Source organism: Sminthopsis crassicaudata, chromosome 4 (genome assembly GCF_048593235.1).
Source record: "Sminthopsis crassicaudata isolate SCR6 chromosome 4, ASM4859323v1, whole genome shotgun sequence".
NCBI lineage: Eukaryota > Metazoa > Chordata > Mammalia > Dasyuromorphia > Dasyuridae > Sminthopsis > Sminthopsis crassicaudata.
This window is the reverse complement of record NC_133620.1, coordinates 457,068,610-457,091,027: the sequence shown is the minus strand read 5'-3', so window position 1 is coordinate 457,091,027 and position 22,418 is coordinate 457,068,610. Positions and strand designations below refer to the sequence as shown.

General features: G+C 41.2%; 1 protein-coding gene across 1 annotated transcript in view; it reads right to left on the bottom strand.

Moving 5' to 3' along the window:
* SPECC1 (sperm antigen with calponin homology and coiled-coil domains 1) overlaps positions 1-22,418 on the bottom strand; it is a 342,057-nt gene that overhangs the window by 55,876 nt on the left and 263,763 nt on the right.

Sequence of the window (22,418 nt, the reverse complement as noted above, 5' to 3'; positions counted from 1 at the left end):
AACTGAAGAAACTGAGGCAGACAGGGGCTAAGTGACTTGGTCAAGATGGAACTATGTGAGGTAAGATTTGAACTCAGGACTCCATCCACTATACCACTTAGCGACTTAGCCAATGTCACATAGGTGGACCCAAGGCTGAAAGCTCCACATTCATTGCCCATGTTGCTTCTTCAAAGATCATACCCCTAAATTAGGGGTGTTTCCCCATGATTAATTGTGGCAAATAGGAGGGTCCAGCCCCCCTGTCTTGAGCGCAGGGTCTGGGGCTAGGACGATCCAGCCTCAGGTACTTAGTGGCTGTGTGGTCTAAGGGAAGTCAGGTAACCCCTGTCTGCCTCATCTCCAACAAGAAAATGCATTAGACTCCTTTGACTGCAGACATGGGGGGCTTTGGGTTGGCTGTGTCACCTATGCTGTGAAATGGGGTTGACAGGTAGGGTCAACAGGCCCTGTTTCCTTTTTTCCTCTTTGTTACAAGGATGCTCGCGGGGAAACACAGGGTGGAGGATTATATTAGGGAAGGGAAAAACAAAGGCAAAAATCTTTCAAAGGAAAGCTGGGCTCGGAGCCCCAGAAGCAGGGTTGAGTCCAACAGGGATCCTGAATCAGCCATGCTCTGAGGTACGAGCCGGGAGCCTGCCTTGGTCCAAGTCACAGAAGCATGGCCACCGCATGTAATGTCCTCATGATGGGAAGGACGTCACTGTGGACAATACGCCCTGTCATGACCCCGGGGTTTTTTCCCTGCTGGCTCAGCCACCCGGGAGCAAGGGTGGGGCCGAGAAGTGTGGAAAAGAGAAGCTTCTCTGGAAAAGGAGCCAGGGCAGAAACAATGGAATATTTTAGAGTTGACGAGGAGGTTAAAAAAGGGAAGTTATCGTTTGTCTGGATGAGAGCATGAAGCTAATTTAGAGCTCGCCTAGAGGATCCTTGCAAAACAGCAAAATATCCAAAGCCTACAGGGACGTACTGGAAAGCCCCTGAAGAAGCAGAGTCCCTGGGACGCGGGGAGCGCGCTGGGTGTGAAAGGAGAGAATCTGGGTTAACATTCTGCCTTGACCACTTCCTTCTTCTCTCACCTCATCCAAGTCCCCTTGTTTGGCTTAGGGAAGGCTAAAGGGGATCCTGATGGAGGATGGCGCCAAGGGAAGAACCGAGTAGAGAACGCCAAGTTACAGTCGAGGCTCAATGTCGGGAAAATCTGGGTAACTCTGAGAGTTTCCAAGAGGGGACTGGGCAGCCCTGGGAGAGAGCGGGCTCGGGGTCATGGGTCATCTTGGAAAGGTCACCTTGACCAATTCATTTTATCAATGAGGTACCAAAGTGACCTGAGGTCACTGGGAGTCTTTAAGCAGATTCCGGGGGGAACCTTTGTCAGGAATCTTCTAGTGGGGATTGCTTTTTAGATATAAATTGGATTTAGATGGCCATTCAGGTTCCTTCAGTCTAAACTTCTGGAATCTTCGTTTCCTCATCTAAGAAACAAAGAGGTAAGAGCCAGATGTCTTCTGTGATCACCTCTGGTTCTCAAAAATCTGTTTCCTGCACTTAGCACACAGTAAGTGCTTAATAAGTGTTTATTAATTAATTGATTTATACTTTGGGCCTGGGAAACTATTCCAGTTGAGGTAAGTAGTGTTTAGAATAATGACAACTGAGGACTAACGAGGGGATGCTTTAACTTGTTCCTATGGGGATTATATGTCTGTCTTCAGTATAGACTTATAGCATATCTTGACTGAAGTTTATAAAGCAAGGAGTATTTACAGATTGGTTAGATCCAACCCAAGAAATATTAATAATTCTTATAAATTTTTAAAATGCTGTACTATTTATATAAATTAAAGGAACAATATTTATCTAGTTTATTTTAAAATTTAAATTTTTTATTTTATTTTAAATATATTTAAAATATTGTGATGTTTATTATATTATAATATTTTAGAATATATTATCAAATATATATGTCACACAATACATAATATTTAGAATAATATTTTAGAACTATATATACGTTAGGATACTATTTATAATAATAATGTAAAGAGAGGAAAAATGTATTCAAATGTTGTCTCTGCTTCCCTGGGCCTAAGGAAATCCTACCTGGAGGTAGCACCCTAATGGCAGCTCCTGGATTGCAGGCATAAAACTTGGGAGCAAACTGATCAAAGTATCAGCCAATATCCCAAGTCAGAATAGGCTTAAAACGGTCAACAAACTGTTCAGGAATTCAATGTTATCCCCTCCAGGCCTGACTGATAGGGGATCATTTTTTTAAACGTCATTTCCAGCCTGAGCTTTCTTTCTCCTTTCAGTGCCGGGTCCCAGGACAGATCAGATTTTTTGCTTTCCGAGAACTGGCTGGACATGGTGCCCCTCCAAAACCCAGAACAATGGGAAAGCTGGGGGAGGAGCAGGAAGGTGCTGTTTGGTGAGGGTCAGGGGGAGGAATCAGGAGGTCACATTTGAGCCCAGCTTTGAAGCAAACTATGGACTTTGTTAAGATGAGGAAGGATTCTGGGAAAAGGGATGGAGCATTGTGTGGGAGAAGTATGGGCAGCTTGGTGGGACCTTGGTGTGTGCTGAAAGGGAGTAGTGGGATGTTGGAGCCCATGTGAAGGCCTTCAGTGCCAAAAGCCGGCTTTGCATTTGATTCTGGAAGCAAACAGCAGCCTCAGGAGTTCCCGAAAGGGACAACGCCTTAGCAAGAGCAGCGGAGGGGGGACGAGAGGCAGACAGACCTGCTGGAGAAGAGGATGGATATTGGAGGGGATATGGACATGGAGATGACAAATGAACAGACATTTGAACAAGGGAGAAGGAGGATTTGAGGAGGATGGAGGCAGCAAACCCGGGCGGCCACAAGAGACAAATCTGGAAGTCAGGAAGAGGGATTGGCTTTGGACTTGACTATTACCTACTTAAAATATTTAACAGGCAATTAAAATGTGGAGCCTGAAGATAGGAGAAAGACTGGGGAGGAAACCATGTAGAGATAACCAAACCCAGGGAACTGATGGGGTTATCATGAGTGAGAAGCAAAGATGGCTCAGGAAGGAGTCTGGGAACACCATTAAGGGCTCCAACATGGAGGATGAGTCTAGGAAAGTATGATCCCAGAGGCAGGAAGACAGCCAAGATGGAACATGATGTCATCGGGTGGTCACTGGTGAAAGTGACTACAATTAGTCATTGTAGGGGGCCGGGGGCGGAAGGAGGAGGCCCGAGGAAAGGCCATTTTATTTAGCAATCAGGAGATGACTGGCAACTCTGGCAAGAACAGCTGCAGTTGAGGTCAGAAGCCAAGGGATGCCAGGCAGTACAATGGAAGAAGGCAAAGAATTGCAGCAGCATTTTCTAGGAGTTTCACCTCTGAGGGAGGGAGGTGAGACAGGCGGGCAGCTTCAAAGTGGAGCAGGTCAGGTGAGGGCTTTTTTAAGGGAAATGCAGAAGGGAACACCTGAGCTTATGGCAGCAAGGGGATGGGGGTCGGGGTTGGGGAGCAGAAGGGTCACACTGGAATGAAGGAGGAGAAAGTGGGGGATGCTAGCGAGAAGTTTTGCGCTGTGGAGTAGGGGATGAAGCAGCCCATGCTGAGTGTATGAAGCAAGGTCTGAGGGAGAGAACAGTGTGGAAAATCAGAGGAAAATCGTCATTCTCAAACAACTGCTGCGAGAAGTGTAATCTCTAACTGTGGCAAAGGGATTGCTAGCTAAGCCAGCACAGTGCTTGGCACAAGGGGGGGAGTGGCCGGTTAAACTCTACCAAAGTAGACTGAGCAGGACGGGCCATGTGACCCTTCGTTCGGGGTCACAGCACCAGTATGGGGGTCTTCCCAGGCTCTCCTACCCCACCCCAAGTATTTAAATGCCTGTGAGTGATGGATTGAGGCACTTGGATCCAGTCATCCTGATAGTGGGACTTCCTCCAGCCCTGTTTGGAGTAGGGGCAGAGGGGGAAGATGGTGGGATTGATCCAGACTTAGGTTTGGCCAGCTACCAATGGCAATGGGAAACAGAGAAAAAGATCTGAGGCTAGAGAACTATAAAGTGTTCAGAGACTTAACTGAGGGTCTAAATTTGGAAGAGAGAGTGAGAATTTGGGAAAGTTCTGCAGGGTAGAGGAGTTGGACCTCCAGGTATGGGAGAAGGCATAAGGAGAGAGCAAATCAAGGAGGATTATGAACAGATAGCAGGAATTTCAGGGTTCTTGATAAGAAGTAAAACCCTTGGGGGCGGGGAGGTCAGGGGAATGACCCTCCCTGCTTGTCCCTGAGCTGCAGAGAAGCAGCAGGCCATGTCAATTGAAGACAGAGGATAGAACTAGGGACTCCTGGGTAAAGAGACTTATTTAAAGTCATAAATCTAGTTATTCACAAGTGAATTATGACTCACAGATTCACAAAATCAGACATATAAGGAAGGCCTTCTACCCAACCAACCCAACCCAGCACTAAAAGGAAAGCCGACACTAAGATACTCAACAAGCTACCATCCAATCTCTGCTGGAGTGAAGGCAACCAGAGGCTTCCCGAGGCAGTCCATTCCAGGGCCTAATTGGGAGTCATTTTTCTTGATATCATACCTAATTTGGTCTCTTTACAACATCAACCTGGTACTTCTGATTTTGAATTCTTGAGTTAAGCAGAAAGACCAATCTCTCTTCTAGGTAGCAACCTTTCAAATACTTAACACAACTAATTTGTCATTTTCTTCTCCCTTTTTCCTCTATCTTTTCTTTTATTCAAGCTAAATCTCTGGTCTCTTGGGTCTGGAATTGCCTCCTGGATTCCCAGTTCTCTCAAAATTCTCTCTTTCTCTGGAAACGACTTTGGTTTTCCCCTATTTTTGTATTTACTCATCTACACACATGTTCCATGTCTGCTCCCACCTCCCCTCCATTAGAACACAACCTCCTTGATGGCAAGAACTGCCAAATTCTCCCGTATTCGAGGAGCAGCCTTTACATAGTAGGTGTTTCTGTTTGTTGACTTAAGTTGCTCACGCTATATTTGCTCTTCATGCTATAGTTTTCTGCTGGCTTCTGCACAGACTCTCCCTCAGGGATGGGAAGGAGGAAATTTTTCAAGAGTCTTTTAAATAGATCACCATCTTTGTAAATGCTATTTTTCCAAGAAAGAGTAGGTCATGACATAGGAAATGAGTCCTGAGACTTGTGTCTGATTCACAGTAGATCTTTCCTCCACCGCAGGGTAGCTTGCACTGGACTTGCTGATATCATCGGCTTCCTCTGGCCAGACTTACCCTCTCCCCTTGGACATTCCATGGCTAAGAGGATGAGGAAAATATTCTGGGCTGGCTCACTGGGGATCGTAATTATCTGAGAAGAGCCTTGTGCGCTTTCCTGGAGGACAAGAGACCAAGGGTATCGTATCCTCCCTCTCCGGGAAGGATGGGAACATCATTGCCTCTGGAGGTTCTTGGCTCTCACGATGAAATTTCAGCGGACTTCATCTAGAGAGGTTCTGGCCCTGTGACAGATGGTCCCATGGAGAGTAAACAGACAGAAAGCACTTAAAAAAACCCACTGCAGCCACTAATGAGATGACTAAAGAAGAGAACACAAGAGAAACAATTCTCTGGCAACATGGCGCCAAGAGCCTGTTATTTTAAAAGAGGATGAACCACATACCTGGCTTTTCACTCCCTGATTTCCTCATGAAATAATCTCTTTATTTGGATTTAAAAAAATCACACATACACATACACACACATCTTAGAACAAAAATATGATTCAGAAACATCCTCAGGAAGAAGAGCTTCCCCCAAATCACCATTCGCTGCCAAAAAGATAAGAGCTAGCCCAGGAAGAGCATCGCAATTGAACTTGGATCAAAAGCTTTTAATTTTTTTTAAATAAAATATGTACATCTTATCAGCTCATCTCCTCATGCATGTCTCAGGAAACTAACAGGCATAAATGTCTGGAGGCAGCAGCATGTGAGAGCACACGTGATCCCCGAGGTAAGGCAAGAGGATTGTCAGGACTAAAATTGGACAGGGTGCACTGCCCTGATTCCCAATAGGTGAGGGCAGAAGAGATCCCACTTGGCTGGGACGCAGGAAAGGATTAAATCATCCTTTTAATCATAAAAGAAATGAGGGTGTGCTGGTGCTTGTGCTCAGGTCGTGAATGAATGAGTGAAAAAACACTTAAGAAGCACTTACTTTCTGTTAGGATCATGACTGCTTCTATGTGTCAATCAATCAACAAACATTTATTATGGGTCAGTAACTGGGAACTATTTTCAGTTCTGGGGATGTAGAAAAAGCAAAAGCAGTTCCTGCCCTTGAGGAGCTTACATTCTCATGGGGGAGAAAACAGGTGAGAGGTAGATCCAAGATTTGTGCCAAGTAGATGCAAGATGGAGAAGGAAAGCCTGGGGAAAACCTCATTTGCCCTCAGCCTTGAAGGAAGAGAAGGATCCTAAGAGGCAGAGATAAGAGGGAGGGCATTCAAGGCATAGGGCACAGCTCAGGCAAAGATGCAGAAGTGGGAGGTGGAGCGTGTCTGCTAAAGTCTCTCTGAATGCCTCATAATCGGAGGTGGCTCTGACTCGAAAAGCACACGCTCTTGTAAGTCCTTCCAAGTTGGAAATGCTTCTCAGATGAGTCCATAAGTATTCCATAAGGAAGGGAAGAGAGACTCCTCTCCTCGCTAGATTGGCTGGGTGAGGTGACTAGTCCGTGGTCACACAGTAAGTGTCAAATACAGGAAAATAGGCAAATGACCAAATGAGGATTGGAATCCAGATCCTCTAACCCCAATTCCTCAACCCCTTCCACTCTACATCACTATTCCAGTCAACCAACAGATGACGATGGGGTGTTCAATAACATTCTGTCTATAGACTCCTTCCACCTCCCATTTCTTCCCATAGTTTAAGCATTTTTGAAATCCTTCCCATCCTTTTTCCCCTTACCAAGTCTCACCCGTAAGAGCCATATTCCTTCCCTGGTCCCATTCTCAAACCCAGTGAGTTAAAGCTTTCTTTTCCAAGCCCTGTCCGTTGTACCCTTCCCCCTCCCCCTTTCTATCACCAGAAATGAACATAGAGTCCCAGGGTCTGAGTTCAAATCTCAGCTCTGCCATTTTACCACCTGTGTGACTTCTCTCTGGACCTCAGTTTCCTCATCTATAAAATTATCAGGTTGGATTTGATGGCCTCAAAGTTCCCTTTCAGCTCCCAAAGTCCTAGCCTTCTAAGACAAGCTCTACCACTCCATCCCACAACTGAGAGAATGGGCAAAATTGAATGTATCCCATCTTTTCAGGGCCTCCATTTCCCCCACTGTAAAGTGAGAAGGGGGTCTGACGAGGTGACCTTTAGGGTGTCTCTGACCCAGCTCTAGCTCTCTGATCCATAAGGGAAAGCTCTTGCCACAGATAGAAGCTCTCCCCTGATAGAAGCTTTCCTGAAGGGCCCGTTATTGTATTAGAGGAATATATAGACTTAGCTCTTACGGGTTTCTTTCTGGCATACTTCATCCCAAAGCAATCCCATTTTCCCACCGACTCCAGGACTCCATGGGCACCGACCTAGACCTGGGACATTCTTCCCATCCTCCAAACACCCTCCCAGGGCGCCTCTATCTCCTCCATCTTCTGTTCTCGTGTTCCATTCACCCAGTCTCCCTCAAATGCCCAAAGGGGGAAATAATTCCATTTGGAACTACGGAAGGTTGGAGGTGCCAGCAAGTAGTGCCAACCACTTCCTCCTGCTTGTTCCTGAGTCAGAAATAATTCCTCCCCAGGGGCCTGTGATCTGCAAGACTGAAGTGACCCAGACCGCTCTCCCAAAGTGTTTGGACCCTGCGATGCTGCCTGTTGGGTCACCTTGACTCAAGTAGGAAAAAAAAAACACTGGCTGCTACTTATTATTAGTTAGACAGCTTTCTTTAAAAAAAAAAAAATTTTCTTGGATGCAAATAATTAGTCTTTCACATTCTTGTCTTTTTGAAACCTGACTAAATTAGCAGAGACTCGCTCATTTGTCTAGCTCAAGGATGGGTGAAACTGGCTCTCGGTTTAAGTTTCTTTGTCTCACTTGAGGGGATGGGCCACCCAGCATTCTCATGAGTTATTTAGAATTTGCTTCTTTATTGTAATTTGCTCTCTTGAAAAATGACCTGGATTCGGTTGCTGGTCCCATCCTCCCCAGTTTGTTTTTCTGCTTTATGATGAAACCCCCACTATGTGCCCTACAAGGACCTATTAGGTGCTTAGCCTCACAAAGACAAATACAGAATAGTCCCTGCCTTCAATGCCTTGTATTTTAAGAGGGAGATGAGTACACTATTTACAGAGAAATAAATATGAAATCCCTTAGAGGATGGAAAGAGTTAGGAAAGACTTCTAGGAGAAAGCTCCCAAGATGATGGAATGCACAGTCTTTGAGGGCCAGGACATTTATTTGATTTTATTTTTTTGGTGTTATTTGTTTTTCTTTGGGACTTGGGCTAAGGGAAGCTCATTAGCCAATTGCCTGGTGGGCTGCTAGTTTTCACATCAGCAATGAGCTTAGTGATATACAATCTTCCTTCTTTGGGATCCAAAAGCAGGATTAAGGATTCTCCCAACACTTCAGTCTTGCTTCTCATGCCTACTCTCCTGGCCAGAGCACATCAGCTTCAGGTGTACCCTACGTGCCATGGGGAGGGTGCTTCCATGGAAGGGAGATCAGGACTGAAAGAGGAAGTGGGAGAATGGAAGCATTTGCTTACTGCACTATGTTGCCTAACACCGTTTACTTTCAGATCTGTTGATAGTTATCTAGAGAGTGCTCTTCACACATAGGAAGGTTATGGGACACAATGATTGCACCCAGAACTCTGTCACCCTATTCAGCCCAGACAATATGGTGGCTCGAGGTTATTCTCCAGGGGCAGGCCAGACATCTGAACGAATGTGATGTTCCCAAAAAGGCAAATTCTCTCTCCCCCAAATCTGGTAAATTTTTTTCCTTCTTTTTCTGAGTGTCATGAGAACAATGGTCAAAATCAACAGCTAATTAGAACAATGTCAGGAATGACTCCCACCTGACCTATTCAAACAAGCTATTCACAATGAAAAATAGAAAGCAGATAAAGGGAAAGACAAAGATATGTGTTATCACAACTTCCCACAGAAGCCTAACTGATGTAATCAACATAAGGTCAAATGAGCCCAGAAATGGCCTTAGCCAAGAAATGATTGATTTCCTTCACCCAAAAGATAGATACGACAGCCAATGGCTAAAGTGGGCTCAGAACCTGTTCACAATTTTGGGGAAGACCTGCTCATGTCATCCATTCTTCTGCAGAGCATTAAGGATCATCATGCACATTTTCAGATTTTTTTTTGATGTAGTGATAGGTTTCATTGATTTTTCTTTTCTTTAGAACAGTCTTTGTTTTATAGGATGATTCTCTAGGAGATAAGAAGGGTTCAAGGAATATAGGGTGAAATATAGGCAATATAAGATGTAAAATATCAACAAACAGGTGTTTTAATAACTCTTATGGAAGGGCATGGTAAAAGATTATAAGCAGTATTTATTGCTTCATAAAAAAGGTAGCAATGGGAATGGTCAAGAGAAAATATGCCTATAGGAATTTTGATGTGATATGCAACCATACCAGATCATCTTAAATGCATTTATAGATGATAAGAGAAAGACAACAAAAAGAAAGATGAAAGAGATCCGTCAGGATTTTTATAGCAAATACTTTTTCTCATCAATAATACTGCTTCTGAATTCATAATTGGTCTCTAATGGACTATATAAGGAAGTGAAAATAACAATGAAGAAGATGAAATTGGGGAGGGAAGCTGGACCCAAATAAATAGATGCAGAAGAGATCCATCCTAGAGGCAACACAATTTTGAAAGCACTATAGTATCAGGGAAGATATTAAACAAGAAGATATTAAACAACTGGAAAAAAATTTGAAATGTTATTACTAACCCGAAAAGGTGAGCAAGAAAACAGCAATAATGACTGATTCTGTAGCATCTATTTAAAACCATCAGCAAGCATCATATGTAATGGAGACAAACTAGAACCATTCCCAATAAGATCAAGGGTGGAACAAAGTTGCCCACTATCCTATTACTATTCAATATTGTATTAGAAATGTTAGCTTTGGCAATAAGTGAAGAAAAAGAGATAAAAGGAATTAGAGTAGGTAATGAGGAAACCAAATTATCACTCTTTGCAGATAATACGATGGTATATTTAGAGAACCCTAGAGAATCAATTCAAAAACTACTAGAAAAAAATTTGCAACTTTAGCAAAGTTGCAGGATACAAAATAAATCCACATAAATTATGAGCATTTTTATATATTACCAACAAAGTCCAACAGCAAGAGATACAAAAAGAAATTCCATTTAAAATAAATGTTGTTGATAATATAAAATATTTGGGAGTCTATCTGCCAGGACAAAGTCAGGAATTATATGAACACAACTACAAAACATTTTCCACACAAATAAAGTCAGATCTAATCAAATGAAAAAATATCAAGTGCTCATGAGTAAGCCAAGTGAATATAATAAAAATGACAATACTAAAACTAAATTAATTTACTTATTCAGTGCTATACCAATTAAGCTCCCAAGAAATTATTTTATAGATCTAGAAAAAATAATAACAAAGTTCATCTGGAAGAACAAAAGGTCAAGAATTTCAAGGTAATTAATGAAAAAAAATGCAAATGAAGATGGCCTACCTGTCCCAGATCTAGGACTATATTATAAAGCAGTAGTCATCAAAACCATTTGGTAATAATGACTAATCCTTATACCTATCTTCTGTTTCCTATCAGATTATGAAAAATAATCTACAAATCTATTAAGGATCAAGATGAGAAGCAGATAGGGAGAAAACTAAATTTTTTAATAGTTTTTTTTTACTAATTTTTTTTATAGTTCATTAGATGTTATTTCTTTCTATCCTCTTGGGGTGTATGTGTATATGTGCACATGTGAATACACAACTGGTATATTATTAAAATTAATCAAGTTATTTTAAAAAGAGGGAGATACCAAATAATTGATCATTTAGTCCAATGCCCCTTGTGTCACAAATAAGATGTTTACCAACTGCATAAGGTCACAGAGTTCATCTAATCTAGTCAATAAGTGATGAACAATGAAGGTCTTTAGATCTCCTGGCTGAATGAAGCAGAGTCCACTGTGTTGACTGTTCATTGATTAGAAATAAGACTTTGACTTGGTAGAACAAAATACAGCCTTAAAAGGGCCTCTTCACCAAGGTACATCCCATGCACATACAACTCCTTCCTTGATAGCTCCCAGGGCCATCTCCAGGCGTCTTGATCTGTATCTGGCCATTGGACCCAGTCAGATGGCTCGGGAGGAGAGAACAAGGCTGCTGACTTTGCACAGACCTTCACTCACTGAAATCTAATTCACTTGTGTGTCATGTTATCATCTCCCTGGTGTTAAGAGTCCTCTTCCAAATGAAGGACGAACAACAACAGGTATAACTATATAGATGCTTTTGTTCTACAAGCTTTTAACTGTCCAAAGAAGAGGAAGGGGAACACTGCAACAAAACAGAAAGATCACTAGAAGGGTTTGTTCCTAACTAGCCCTGTCCACCAATGTCAAGAAGTATGTCCAGCTTTCAATGAAAAATGCGATTTGTCCCATCAAAGAACCGATGGTTTCTGAATATAGAATGAAGCATACTTTTTTTTTAAACTTTATTTTACTTAAGGTTTTTTTTTTCTGGTTTATGTTTTCTTTCACTACATGGCTAATATGTAAATGCTTTTCATGTCTGCACATGTGTAATCTATATCAAATTCCTTGCCTTCTCAATGATGGAAGTTTGGAGAAGGAGAGAATTTGGAGCTCAGAGTTTTAAAAATGAATGTTAAAAATTGTTATTACATATAACTGGGGGAAAATAAATATCAAATAGTTTAAAAAAAAAAAAAAAAAAAAAAAAAAAAAAAGGAGTATGTTCTGTACGGGTCAACCTGCCATCTGGGCGGGGGTGGGGGAGGAGGGGAAAAATTGGAACAAAAGGTTTGGCAATTGTCAATGCTGTAAAATTACCCATGCATATATCTGGCAAATAATAAGTATAATGTTTAAAAAAAAAAAAAAAGGAGTATGTTCAAGGCACAGTCCAGTTGGAAGGGAGATTCCCCAGAGAAGGTGTGGTCTTTCATATGTTATTGCTTGCAAGTGACAGTGTCCTGTTGGCATCAGGCCCCAGAATCCTACAGACCTTTTCCAATGAGAGCCACGGCTGATCCAAAGATTAGTCTAACAATTCACCCAGGGAAAGCTGAATGGGTGAAAAAATGCCTTGTATACAGTTAGATGGATGACTCAGAGTTAGTTCCCATCACCTGGGACAGATATGGCAGAATAAGCAACGTCCAGCCTTAATAAGAGGAAGAAAGTGGAAAGAATTTTACCTGGAAAACCACACACTGCTTTTTATGATTCCAAACTCTCTTCTCTGACCGACCACATTTTTCCTGTTACATAAACACTCTTATGATGATCCTGTAAACCACGGATTGTTGCAAATTCTGAAGAACCAACGTACAGGTAACCCAAAGGTAAACAGAGACATGTGTAAGCTGTGGTCTTTGGCGAATTGAGTGTCAAAAAGTGGTTCAAGAGATTATTACTCAGAAAGCACAGGAACACAAAAGGAAGTGGCTCAGTAAGGGCAAGGACCCCTAGTTGTACAGCCTACTCTGACTGCTACCCCCTGGGATGGGAAAAGGCCCCAAAGAAGGCTGCCAGCACAGTGGATGGACTCTCTACAAGTAATTTCAGAAGTCATGCATGAAAAGACTGGACGACACTTTCTCTTTTTCTTCAATTAGCTGGGAGCCTGTAGGCCTGAGTGGAGATCAAGCTACTGACCATTAGCCACAAGTCTCAGTTCTCTGCTTCTGTCCCAATGCTACACGCCATCCAGAAATTCTGGGACTGACTGGCAGAACAACGGCCAAGGAACGAGCAAAGGGTCACTGAATGACATGTCCAGCCCTGGCGTGTTACAGAAGAGAAGTGAGGGGGCTGCCCAAAGTCACAGCTAAAATGTGTCTCAGCTACAACTCTCACTTCGAATCCCCAATTCTCTCTGTTCCCTCAGTCCCTCCCCTCCCCTGAGAAGGCAAGCAGTAGGGTGGCTGCCGTACATGGGGAGTGCTACAAAGCATAGTTTAAGGTAGGATTTGAATGTGGATCTTCGTAAACCTTCAAAAATTATTCTTTGGTTTTTATGTCTTCAATGACAGTGGGGAAGGTTTTGTTTTTAAGACTACAAGGTGACATCATTGAGAATGCTGGATTGGGAGTCAGGAAGAAAACGGGTTCAAATGCAGCTTCAGATGCTTATGAGCTGTCACTTAACCTTTGCTACCTCAGTTTCTCCACCTGGAAAATGGGGATAATAGCAGCATCTTCCTCCCAGGGTTGTTGTGAGGATCAAATGAGATAATAATTGTAACATGTGGCCATGTTTATCAATACTCATCAATACTCACATTAGCATGAAAATGGTTTTGACTTCCTGGACTCCATGAAAGCTTCCTGAGAACCCTGAGAATCTGGCACTATTCCATAGCCATAAGCAGGAGAGAATTCCATCCTGATAGTTCTCTACATCATAACCTGCTCCAATACATGTTCAACCATGACGTTATTCCGTTGTGTCCAACTCTCCATGACTCCATTTGTGGTTTTCTTGGCAAAGATAATGGAGAGGTTTGCCATCTCCTTCTCCGGTTCATTTTACAGATGAGGAAACTGAGGCAAATAGGGTGAAGTGACTTGATTAGGGTCACACAACTAGAAAGTATCTAAGGCTAGATTTTAACTCAGGAAAATGAGTCTTCTTGGCTCCAGGCCCTGTGCTTTATTCACTGTACTATCTAACTGTTCCAGGTTAGTGATAAATATAATATGATATTAATAGAATATTTAATATAAATCATATAAAATATGTAAAATATCACATTAACATTATATAGAAAGATATATGAATATATATGTATGTATGTACATATCTCTATAGACATAAATATAAAGATATATGTATATATGTATCTATGCACACCTACAGTTATGTGACAATAATATTGGTGCCATATAGGGAACTCCTGGTATGGAAATATCCTTTACCCATGTGAAACAGTGGTTGATCTCTGGATCATTCTAGAGAGTCATCCGAGGCTTGCTCACAGCTCCTCTAAGAGAACTGGGGTTCCTTACAAGCACAAATAGAGTATAAAGGTCTGGAGGGATTGAGGAGGGAGAGAAATCCAAAGAAACCTCCTAGAGGAAGAAGCAGTGGAGAAGGGGCCTGAAAAAGTAGTGAGTCAAAGCATCTGGCAGCTGGGAACTCAGCGGGAAATTGCTACCTACACCGTCTGAATAATCCCCATCAACCTTCTTCTCCATCTCTCTTATTTACATTCAGTGAGACCAGCTGCAGTTTTTAAAAGCCTTCAGTTCATTCTCAATGGAGCGCCATTGATTATCCTCCTAATGGGCTCTAACTAGGGATGTGTGAAGGAGACAAGATGCTCAGGAAACAAGATTCCAAGTTCCAGTTGGAAAGTGAAAGGAGGCTGAGTCACTGGCTTCATCCCCACCGAGGGTCCCAGAGGGACGGTGACTCCAGTACATTTCTGAGAATCACTATCCCTTCTATCAGTGACTTTCCTTTTGTCATTCTGGCAGGGACACCAGGGCCAAAGTTACCATGTTCTCTGGCCAATGTGTGAGAAACTCCCTTGTGTCAGTTTCTATCTGTAACATTTTGGGGGGCTTGGGCTGGGGGATTCCCTTGTGTCAGTTTCTATCTGTAACATTTTGGGGGGCTTGGGCTGGGGGATTCCCTTGTGTCAGTTTCTATCTGTAACATTTTGGGGGGCTTGGGCTGGGGGATTCCCTTGTGTCAGTTTCTATCTGTAACATTTTGGGGGGATTCCCTCATGTCAGTTTCTATCTGTAACATTTTGAGGGTCTTAGGCTGGGGGGATTCTTGTCTCCTTGAACATCTCAAGATGGAAGAGTATGGGTAGAGAATAAGATGTTAGAAGCCTGAAAAGTTGGGCGATGGCTAGGTTAGGAAGGGTTTCCGATGCCAAACAGAGTGGACATTTAGGAAAATCACTTGGAGAACGGTTGGGAGAGGATGTACAGCCCCAAAAGGTATTGCAATTAGTCCAGGAGTGAAGCGATGAGAGACTGTAACAGGATGAGCTAGTGTTAGAGGAGAAAAGAGTGCACCTGGGCAGGTGAGATGGATTTGGCTGTGGGAATAAGAGAGAGGAGGGTGATGAAATAGGATGGAGATTCAGGCGGCAAACAGGGCACACCATCCAATGCCAAATCAGAGAAGGAGTAAGCTCTTACTTACAAGGCTTGCTCTGATCCATGGACATCTCTTCCACAATCGCCTTGGCAAGCCCTGCTTTAATCTCTTTTTCTATCGATTCTATGCTTTTGGTCATCACACATGCAAAGGTCTTTCTAAGGTTTAGATAGTAACACATCCAGTTAGGTGAGAGGTGATTGGTTAGTCATTGATAAGTATTTATTACATGAATGAAATGAAAAGCATTAACAGTGCTTCCCTGTGCTCAATTCTGGAGATACCAGTCCAAAAGAGAGACAGCCCCTGCCCTCAGGAAGTATTCTAGTGGAGTAATCAACCCCCACAGGGCAACATCAGTTATAGAGAAGGCATTTTGGGATGGAAAGTTATGGTGAGTGGAAACCATGGGCCAAAAAGATCCCTTTTCTAGAAGGAGTGATCGTTCTGATCTGATTTCAGCTGAAGGAGAGAAAGCTTTGGCAAGGTAGATAGAGAGCTGGCCTCCAAACTAGGGAGCCCTGAGTTCAAATCCTGTCCCTGACACATCCTGGCTATAGGACCTTGGGGAAGGCCCTTAGTCTCTCAGTGCCCCAGGAAGCCCCTGAAGGCTAGAAGTTGTAGAGAAGGTATGGACCTGCACTGAGACAGATTCTACCAATGAAATCTGATCCAGCCTCTATTAAGTTCTCTACAACTCTTACTATTACTACTGGTAGACCCAATGCAATACCTTCCTTCTTCCTCCTCTGGTTATCTCTGTTTTATCCATCCTTCAAGGCCCAGCTCTAAGTCTCAATCCGTCCATGAAGCCTTCTTGGCTAACCCCTTCAGTCCAAGACCTCTCCCTTCTCTAGTCTCCTACTTGAATTAGAGTTGGCGTCATATATTCCACTATTTTCTCACTCTTTTTTTAATCTATCAGTCTCTTAGGATCACAGATGTCAAGCTAGACAGGCCCCCAGAAGTATCTGGTTCAACGCCTTTATTTGATAGATAAAGAAACTTGAACTCAGATAAATGAAGTACCCTCATTGAAAGAAAACATCTGAGATGGGATTTGAACCCAGGTTCTTTGACTCCAGAGACAGTGTTCTATTCTATAAAATAAAGGGCTCACATGAGGGGTCTTCTCTCTACTCTATGATCCTATAAAGTCACTTAACTTTCCTGCACTGACTCAGTTTCCTGATCTGTAAAATAGGAGGGCTGAACAAGATGGCCCTTCCAAGTCCAAATCTAAGAGTCTATGGTTGTCTATACCATGAAAATTCCCAAAATGGCACCTGGCACCCCAAGGGTGCTCAATAAACACTCATAGCCTGACTGATACTGCTTTGTGGCTTTCTGCAGCACCCTGGTAGAGATCAACCTAAGGTGAGTATTGGAAAGAACTTTGGCGAGTATGATCAGGACCTGATGGGAGTCTCCTGTTGGATAATTCACTCACTGCTTATCCTCCAGGCTACAGACACTGAGAAGGAAAAGCGGTATCAGGTCCGGGTCGGGGATGAGAGGGGAGGGGGGGCGCATCAAGTTTTCCAAACTACTTTTGGTTTAATGTGGATGTTCAAGTACAAGGACCCCCAATCATGGAGATTTCAGGGGTCAGTGAATTTGGATAAGAAAAAGGAGCATCTTCATTTTCACTGACATTTATTTCGTCTTACAATCTTATTTTATTTTATTCATTTGGAAAAGATTATTCTGAGGGGTTCCATGGCTCCACCAGACTGCCTAAAATGGTTAAGAGCCTCTGGCTGAGTGAGAACAGACTCAAAAAAAAATTTTTTTTAACAAATTTGAAGGATATTTTAAAAACCAAGCAATGTTTTCTCTAGAAGTTTTGGACTTGGGGCCTATTATTATCCCTTTAATTGCTGTCTCTTAAATCTTTCATCTAAGATTTGTTTTGGAATTATTAAATGTCCTAACTAACCTTATAACCACCAAAATAATTTGTGTATTGGAATAACAGCAAGTGTCATTCTTCCTTCTGAAAACAGTATTTTCTACGTCTTCATCAAGGCCTAGTATTAACTAACAGGTGATTATTTAAATCATTTTTCAAGCAAATTTCTTTGTATATTTAAACCACACTGGAAAATTTTTACCAATGCATCTTTTCCTCATTGTCTCCTTGGGAAAATGGAATCTCTCCCCTGCCCTCAGGGGAGATAGCTTTTGGGTCATCTTGGAAGATCTGACATTTAAAAGGAATCAAGGACTCTGACTTGGTGTGTCAAAGCTGCCATTCTAGTGCATTAATGACAGAAGGCAAGAAGAAAGCAGTGGAGATGGTTCCCTTGTCCTGTGTGAGAGGAACAATTAAAGGGATGAAGTTGACAACCAGAGCAGAAAGCAATCCAGGTGACACTGTGCATGTAATTAGGAATAGCCAATAATAAAAAAGTTGATTTTTAAATAGCACTTTAAGTTGTGCAAAAAGCTTTGTAGGTTACCTCATCTGATCCTCATGACCCCTCTGTGAGGTCAGTGCTATTCTTATTCTCATTTTGCAGCTGAGGAAACTGAGGCTGAACTGTTAAGAGATTTGTGCAAGACCGTGCATACAACCAGTATGATATATCAGAGGCCAGATTTAAACTTTGGTCTTCTTGTTTCTCTCTCCACACTCTGCTTCTTATAGTAGACACAATAAATTCCTATTGATGGAGGGATATTTCATTTTGGTGCTTTTATATTTCTACCCATTATTTTCCCTTGAAAATTCAAATTTTCTCTTTTAAAAATGTGTTTAACATTTTAAATACTTTAATAGGAATTTAAAAATAATAATATTTCCCCTCAATTGTGGATCCCCATTATTCTAAGGAACCTTGTAACATTTTGGATCATGTACATTTTTTTCTTTACTTTCTAATTCTGCCAAAAACTGATTTAAAGATTCATGAGTGAGGGCATGCTGGGAAATGTTTAACAGATGGATCTCCAAAATCATCATGGAACATTATATGTTTAATCTGCATTATTAATATTTTCCCCATCACTTATTTAAGGGCTAGACAGTAAAAAACAACAACAGCAACACTAAATGAAGCCCAATTCATAGCGTTTGCTGATTTCCTCGGTTTAAATGCTCATACTATAGATATAACAGTGGGCAGAGACAATCCGAGTTAGCTCCAGCACCTGTCAGTGCCCCCAATCACAGTTAGCTCTTAACAAACAGCACCATTGAATTACAAGCAAATTGCTCAGAAATCCACTAAGTATGTTCTCACTTCAAAGTCCAGATGGGTTGAAAAATTAATAGAAGACAAATTCCCGGGGTAAATGAATATGGGTTTTATCCAATGTACAATGGTTTAGGAAACACTTCCAGATGTTGAACAATGGCTTTGTTCATTTCTCTATCAGGAAATGGCATCCTCTGACTCAGGAGTGGAAATACCAGGAAGCCTAGATTTTTTGGCGTAATTTAGTTGTAATAAAGATAAGCATCTTGTCTATTTATGTTGGCTTTTATTTTTCCACAAGGGCTCAGAGTTGCTTCTTATCTGTCTACCTTTTATAGATTTTATCCTTTTATCAATCCACCTCTAGGAGGCAGGGGTAAAGAGTATTACAACCACTCATCACTTACCAGTAAGAGGCTTGGGGGTGGATGATGTATGTGCTAGTTGCAAAGATTTGAGTTTAAACCCCAATTCTTTCACTTATGACCTGGAGAATCCTGGGTATGGGGCTATAGTGGAAAAAAGGCTGTACTCGGTACTTTCTGCTATCATTGAGCCTATGAAATATTTTTTTTTTTTTTCTGGAGAGTACAGAACTAAAACTTTGTGATACACTAATCAATTGCATACTTGTCATATAGAATTCTATACCTAAGAAATTATATTCCAGGAAAAATTCTAAGGTCTTGCAAATTTACAGTATTATCAAAATAAAGTTATCTTGCAAATGGTTCCCAAATTCAGTCTGTGACCAGTCAGTTTAAAATTACAAACAGAACGAATACAAATAATGGGACAAACAAAATGTTAATGCCATTGTGTTATAGTTAGTAGCAGAATAATACTGCTGATTGTTTAAAAATTTTAAATTTGTATTATTAATTGTATCTTATAAAAGCACTTCCTGTTGTATGGGGTTTTTTTTAGTCTGTTTTAAAAATACATATATTTTTAAAAGAAAAAAAAAAGAATGCTTGGAATTGAAGCACATGAGTTCAATGCACTGCTTAGACACTTTCTATCTGTTTAATCTTGGTCAAGTCACCCACCACTTTTTTGGGGGCTCAGTTTTTCCTTCTGGAAATTGTGGTCCCTATGTTTAGATTGATGATCCTAAGTTATTGGGCTTCTCTGGGGCCTCAAATTTCTTATCTGTAAAATTTGTAAAATATGATATCATATCTCCAGCACTTTTCTCAACATGTTTCTATGAGATTCAGATAAATCAGATAAAAGTTGAAGGGAAGGAAGGAAGGAAAAAACATTTTTAAAGTGCTATCCCTGTGCCAAGTACTGTGCTAATTGTAGGAGTTTAATAAGTGCTTATGTTTAGTAGAATCCATTAGATTTTGTGCTCCTTAAGGGTAGGGACTGTTTTTGCCTTTTTCTGGATCCCCAGTGCAGAGCCCAGTGCCTGGTGTGACTGTCTGCTGGCTCACTAGCTTCCTAGCTTGATTGATGAAAAGAGTTGATTGATCCAAAGCAATCCCAATAGACCTTAGACAGAAAATGCCATCTGCGTCCAGAAAAAGAACTATGGAGACTGCATGTAAATCCACACATGCTAGGGTCACTTCTTTTATCTGTTTTTTCCTTTTGCTCTGATTTTTCTCTCCCAACATGTTTCATAAAGCAATGTGTATTAAAAATAAATTTAAAAATAAAAAGAAGTTGACTGAAACCCCAAGAAATTAAGTGACTTATTTAAGATCACACAAGTCTATATCAGGGGGAGACTTGAAACCAAGTTTTCCAGATTCCACAGCTGATGTTCTAACCATTATATCACACTACCTCTTAACTGGCATGTATAGGAGCTTAATTAATTTATCATTGCTTGCTTGATGATAAAGTTTACTGCGGGCACTGAGAGGATTTTCAAGGATGACACAGTTGGTGTCAGAAGTCATTCAACCAATAACTATTTATTAAGCACCTACAGTGTGCCATGTACAATACTAAGCAATGAGAATACAAAAAAGGGCAATAAATAGGCCCTACCCTCAAGAAGTTTATAGCATAATAGGAGAGAGAAATGTGTATAAGTCAACGCTATTCAGGATAATCCAGGTTTCCCCAGCTCTGAGTCACCCCATCAGACTGCCTTTCACTGTTGCTTCCATGCTTTACGGATCCATGATTCCACCCATTTGGGGCCCTCATTCATAGATCTAAGTGACATTTCTCTGTCTTAATAGATGGCTTTTGAGGGTTTCCAGGCCAGCTGTGTGTCCTGTCTTCTCTTACTTTTCTACCTCCCCAAAGCAAAACATTCTTTTCTGCTAACTACTCTCTATGTATTATCCTGGAAGCTCAAAAGAAAATTAAGACAAGATGGGCATTAAGCCATCTTTTTTTTTTATTCAGAGAAAAGAAGGAAGTTCTGAAAAACAGGTCAAATGTTAAAAGCAACTTCTAGAAAGTGGCTTATTCTCAGACCAAAAAAAGCTAGTCATAATGTAGTTAACAGTGTATTCATGCATAAGACCTTTTTTCTATACTACTATTTTTATGGTAAAGGCCATTTTATTTGGTGTTTGTTAAGATCAGAATTTTTTTAAAGAATGGGCTTGGAAGGGTTTTGTTTTTTTTTAAAGCTTGTGATAGAAATCACAGGCACTTAGGACAGTATCTAATACATGGAACACCTACAGAATGCTTTTTTAGTCATTTGTTCATTCATCCAAACACCTATCTATCCATCCATTTGTTCAATAACGATGTCCTCATCTTGGTAGGGAGGGAGAAACTATGGGAGTGGAATTTTACACCCACCATTGGATAGTCATCTTGCCAGTTTCAGAACTATCGGTCTTCATTCAAAAGGCAGATTAAATGGCAAGAGGCAGAATGGTGGAGCAGGAAACATCAGTTTTGCCTCAGATTTCATCTAACATAACCCCTCCCTCATTTGACAGAAATGACTATCATATAAAAAATGACATCAAGAAAACTTGACAAAAACCCCATCACAATGTATGCATAAATGATTGTGGAAATCAGGGGAAATCTGATTAGAACAGGACCAGTGTTCATCGAGAGGTAGTATGCTTTCACAAAAGGTTTTCAGGAGTCAAGAACATCTAGTGATCAAGTCCTACCCATGGCACAGGCTGCCTAGAAAATACTGAACAAGTCAATCTGGGTGGTATTTGGGGGTTCTAGACAACTCCCTAAGACTATAAACTGCATAGAAGGTTCCACATTTTTTGTAGCAACAGGTTTCCACGGACTCCGTGGACTCCATGTAATCATCGGATCACTTTTCCTAGTCTTTTGCCTCTTCTGACAACTATTTTATCACTTTACATCCACCCATTATTTTGGCTTTGAAGCTGCTACCTGATATTGACACTTTGTAGATGGACGTTGGGAGAAAGAGCTTCATCTTCTGAGAGTTCCCTATGTTAATGGAATCAATAATCCTGACCAAGTTTAAGTTTATAACCCAAAGTTTCAAACTGAAAAAAATATATAAAATTACAAATTGAAAAGACTGTCCAGATATGATTGACCATGAGCTTCTAGGACTTGTCATATGCCCTCTTGAACAGTTTTGAAATTTGGGGACATCTATTTGATATCATAGGAATAGTAAATTGTAACAGGGAATAGGTAGAGATGGAAGTTAGGAAGAATTCCTTTCAATATTTATCAGTTTTTTCTGCCTTCACTGGATAAAAACAAATAACCAAATAAATAAATGAATAAAGATAACAACTAACATTTACATTGCTCCTTAAGGCTTGCCAAGCATTTTACAAATATTATATCCCTTCATTCTCACAATCGCCCCATGGAGTAGATATTATTATTCCTCTCCATTTTACACTTGCAGA